We start from the raw sequence: 5,310 nt of genomic DNA on the forward strand, positions 1-5,310 counted from the left end.
TTGTGACTTGTCTTTCCACTTTTAAAAAATGGTGAACTTTGATGAACAGTATCCGTTGTAATGTAGCGGATTTATTACTATTTGCCTTTATGGTTTGTCCTTTCCGTTCAGAAGTCCTTTCCAACCCAAAGCCATCCCCATGCTTCTGTGATGCACATGTGTGTGTGTATATATATATATATATGTATATGTGTGTGTGTGTGTGTGTATATATATAATTTTTTAAATTTTTTTTGTCTGTAAGTTTATTCAATATAAAATAATTCTCTCCAATTTTACTGAGGTGGCTGACCATGTCCATGACCAAATCCGGCTCTAAACTGGAATTCGGTTGCTGACCCAGCCCCAGCCTCAGCTTTCTTGCTGGTACCAGGGGGCACAGTGCTCTGTCTGTAGGTATCTCTATCGGTGTCCCCTCTTGTGAATCTTGCAGGTTGCTCACGCTCCAGACCTTTAGGCTGAGGCCTGCCAATCTCTGGATGGCTGTGGCGTAGGGTGGCAGGCACAATCCTCTGGGGAGATGGAGGTCATCATGGGGATACTGGATACCCTCATTGATAAGGTACCAGTAGAAACATCTCCAGGCAAACTGTTCCTTCACGTAGCCCTGGGACTTGAGAGACTGCCTGGCTTTCATGACATGAAGGTCGGGCACATTCTTGTCTGCCAGCTCTGATACTTAGGCATGTGGGCATCCTTCTTGGCCACCATGACTCCCTCCTTAAAAAGGAGTTCATAAAATGGCAATCCGGTTCTTCTTAGGCATCAACATCTTGGTGGCTGTAGGGTCCGGAGCCGGGGCTGGAAAGGAAGGAGCATGCTATATATATTTATTTAAAGGGATCATATGTGCATACTGTTTTGTAGCTGGTTTTCCACTTACCTAACATGAACATCTTTCCATGTCTAAATATTCTATGGCATCGTTGGTTGCGTAGTTTTCCACTGTGTGGAATACAGTCTTCATTTACTGAATCCCCTGTGGTGAACATTTACGTGCTTTCAGCTTTCACTATGATCAACAACGCTGCCAAGAATACACTGAAGCTGCTGCGGTCCACATTCATGATTATTTCCCTTAGATAAAGTCGTAGAAATGGAACTGCCCGTAGGATTTAAGGTTTCTGATACATTTTACCAAATTTGCCAGAGGATCCACTTTTGATTCCTTTCCAAGAAGCATTATGCCGTTGTGTTCAATCGCCCTTCCCAAGAGTCTGGAATCAGCAACATAGGGGCCCTGGAGATGGTGTTTCGAACCAGAGCTGTCAGCAGGCATGTTCTGTTGTGTGCAGAAGCAGTCACTGTGGCAGATAAAGATTTTCCCTGTCCTCTCGCTTCCTACCCTCTCCCACTCCTGACAGGTAAAGATGCCATTATTAGTACTATTAAAAGAAAAGAGCCAAGAAATTAGGTCTGCTTTGGTCACGATTCTCGGCGAATTAATTGCATTTCCAATGGCATAAGCTCTTGTCTCAACCAGCACCTCTACGTGTTGAAGGCAGGAAGAGGGGTGCCCTACAGCTGCTGCCTCCTGGGCTGGACAAATAATGTTCTCATAAATTGTTTGCTCAGTCAATGAAGGATTTGTTTTTTTGTTTGTTTTGTTTTGTTTTTGACAGGATCTCATTCTGTTGCTCAGGCTGGAGTGCAGTGTCATGATCATGGTTCACACAGTCTTGACCTCCTGGGTTCAAATGATCCTCCCACTTCAGCCTCCCGAGTAGCTCAGACCAACACAGGCACATACCACCACACCTGGCTAATTTTTGTAGAGATGGGGTTTCGCCATGTTGCCCAGGCTGGTCTTAAACTCCTGGGCTCAAGCAATCCAACTGCCTCGGCCTCCCAAAATGCTGAGATTACAGGTATGAGGGACTGCGCTCCCAGCCAGGAATTTGTTAAAAGTCTCCTGGATTATCTTGGATGAGAGAGAAAAAAAAAAGAAGTCTCCCAGAAAACTCAAAACCCCTAGATCAGGATTCCCCCAACTTCCAAGGGGTGAGAGGTGGGTACTAAGCATTTAATTTTTCAGCATTTATTTTAGCAAATATCAACATGTATAGTAATTGACCCATTTCTAGTAATTGACACTAATTTTCATTTATGGCAGTACAAATTTATAGCATAAATTGGCTTTTTCTTTTTAAATGAGGCTATTTAAAGAAAAATATTGAGTAAATTGGTGAAAGACAGCCTGCAGATGGGGGTGGGGAGGAGGTGGTGTGATTCTGTCCAAACTTAGAGAAACATTGCTTCCGTGGAAACCCCTCCTTGAAGAAGGCCCTAACCCAGGGCTGGGTTGGGTCAGGGGAAAGCAGGGCCTTGGGATTCCAGGCCAAGGGCACTGGGAGGCTCTGGAGCGTGTGGTGAAGCTGTCGCAGTCTAAGTCCAGGCGTCTGGGAGGGGCTTTCGGAGCTCTTCCTGGTACTGAAATCACACTTAGGGATTAAAAAAAGGGTGATCCTTGGCCAAGTGCAGTGGCTCACACCTGTAATCCCAGCAGTTTCAGAGGCCGAGGTGGGCAGATCATGAGGTCAAGAGATCGAGACCATTCTGGCCAACATGGTGAAACCCCGTATCTACTAAAAATACACAAATTAGCTGGGCATGGTGGCGTGCACCTGTAGTCCAAGCTACTCGGGAGGCTGAGGCGGGAGAATCACTTGAACCTGGGAGGCGGAGGTTGCAGGGAGCCGAGATTGCGCCACTATACTCCAACCTGGGCAACAGAGCGAGACTCCACCTCAAAAAAAAAAAAAAAAATGTGATCCTTCTCATTGTGTCATTTGGCACTCACAGCAACTTTGTGGAGTTTAGACAATAAGGAGATTGCCCTGTCACTTTACAGAGGAAACTGAGGCAGAGAGAGAGAGAGAGACGCAGCAATTAGCCCAGGGTCTCAGGTGAGTAAATGGTCTCAGTGGTGGGTGTGGGCGGCATGGCTGGAAGAAGCAGAATTTGGTCTGGAATTTGTGGAAATGTGTTAGGAGTTGCACCTCTGGGAACAGGACACAGCCCTCTCCTGATAATGATAACAACCACCATTAGCATTATGGAGTGCTCGCTGCGGGCTGGCTCTGTGCTGAGCAACTCTGGCTGTCTCAACTGCACACTTTATACTAACGTGATGGGAGGGGAGGTGTCATTATCCCCCAGAAAGTGTCAAGGGCAGGAGTTATTGATTCATGGTGTCTGCTCTTGTAGAAATTTGAATTCCAGTAAGGGAGAGGAGAGCCAGAAAATAACCACGGGAAAACATCAATGAATGAGATAATTTCACATAACGATAAATGCCAGGGAGAAAAAACCCAGAGGGCAATGTGATATGGTGGCCTCTGGAGGTAGGGAAGGAACTGTTATGGATGAGGCCATAGGGGAAGGCTTCTCTGAGGAGGTGACATTAGAGCTGGAGCCAGTAATGCACTGGACTTGAACCTGGGTTTGTGGCATGGGAAAGTCCTGTGCCTGACTCCAAACCTCCCCCCTTGTGTCTCCTGCGGATTACAGAATGCTTTTGCCAGAGGCTCAATCCCTTGTTTTTGTTGTTGTTTGTTTGTTTTTTGGTGTTTTTGAGATGGAGTCTTACTCTGTCGCCCAGGTTGGAGGGCAGTGGCTCGATCTCGGCTCACTGCAACCTTTGCCTCCTGGGTTCGTGCAATTCTCCTGCGTCAGCCTTCTGAATAGCTGGCATTACAGGCCTATGCCACCAAACATGGCTAATTTTTGAACTTTTAGTAGAGACGGGGTTTCACGATGTTGGTCAGGCTGGTCTCGAACTCCTGACCTCGTGATCCACCCATCTCAGCCTCCCAAAGTGCCGAGATTACAGGCGTGAGCCACCATGCCTGGCCAATCCTTTGTTAAGAATCACTGAGTTGGCTCACTCGCGCGGTGGCTCACCCCTATAGTTCTAGCACTTTGGGAAACTGAGGCGGGTGGATCACTTGAGGTCAGGAGTTCAAAACCAGCCTGGCCAACATGGTGAAATTCTGTCTATTAAAAATACAAGAAATTAGCTGGGCATGATGGTGCGTGCCTGTAATCCCATCTACTTGGGAGGCTGAGGCAGCAGAATTGCTTGAAACTGGGAGGTGGAGGTTGCAGTGAGCCGAGATCCCACCACTGCACTCCAGCCTGGGCGACAGAGTGAGACTCTGTCTCAAAAAAAAAAAAAATCATGGAGTCATGGCTTAGGGAATGGAGTGTCCAGGACCTATGGATGAAAAGATGGTATGATAGCCAAGCCAGAGAGGCCTCAGGTGCTGCCTTATCCAACTCCAGGGGCTTCGAGCACTCGCCTACGGTGGAGTTATGCAACACTGGGGGTCTCTCTAAATGATTCCCCTCACCAAAGGGAAAACAAGTCCCAAAGATGAGATGGGTCCTGCCAAAGGCTGTAGCCTATAGCTGTGCAAGTTGTGTTGGGCTCCCGGGAGCTCAACTGGAGGCTAAGGGGATGCCTTTCATCCCACCAGGGGGCTGCACCAGGAATAAAGGGTACCTGTTTCTAATTCACACAAAGGAATGCTATGGGCTAGGGTGGCCCTGAGCCTAGTGGAGGATGGGGGCAGAGGTGAGATCCTCACGTCCTCATGCCATCCTTTTACCCATCTCTCCTGCTTCCCACTTTGTTCCTGCCAGCCCCTGGAGGGCAGGCGGGTGTGCATCCTCACCATTGAGGGATGCCCCCTCCTTAATTGCTGCAAGGGGGGCTTTTGCAGCCCAGTGCAGGCCTTGCGGGACAGTGAAGAGGAAAAGAAGCAAGCTGGCCGGGACTCCCTGGGGTTTTCGTGGAGCTGACAGGCTGAGGAGTGGTTGGTTCCGGGGGCGGGGGTGGCCCAGAAGTGCCTTATCTCCTCTGGGCCAGTGTCAGCTCCTGTCCCCAGCCTGCAGCACAGGCTGGAGCTGCCAGCCGAGACTGGGGACTGCAGCGAATTTGCATTTATATTGGAGACTTCTGTTTCCAGGGCCTGAGGGGAGGAGGGGTGGCCACCACCATCAGCTGAGCAGAGATGCAAGAGAGGAGGGGCCTGCAGCCCTGTCCTGCCAGGGGCACAGGAAGTGGCCGGTGGGCCGGGACTGCCTGGCTAAAGGAACAGTGGCACAGAAGGTTCTCTGGGCATGCAGCCGGCCCCGACAGCCTGCCTGTCCACCCTCCCAGACGCTTGCCAACATCAGCTGGGAGTTGGCTCTGCCTCCAGGCCTGGGAGAAAGGTCAGAGGCCTGTGCCAGCAAGGGACTAAGCAAGGCCAAAGTACTCCTGTGACAGGGTGCAACTGTATGTCACAGTCTCAAGCCACAAAATTG

General features: G+C 49.4%; 1 pseudogene; it reads right to left on the reverse strand.

The window, feature by feature from the left end:
* Positions 1–273: 273 nt before the first annotated feature.
* LOC128932007 (small ribosomal subunit protein eS10 pseudogene) lies at positions 274–772 on the reverse strand (annotated as a pseudogene).
* Positions 773–5,310: the final 4,538 nt, after the last annotated feature.

The sequence above is a fragment of the Callithrix jacchus genome, chromosome 5 (assembly GCF_049354715.1).
Source record: "Callithrix jacchus isolate 240 chromosome 5, calJac240_pri, whole genome shotgun sequence".
Lineage (NCBI taxonomy): Eukaryota > Metazoa > Chordata > Mammalia > Primates > Cebidae > Callithrix > Callithrix jacchus.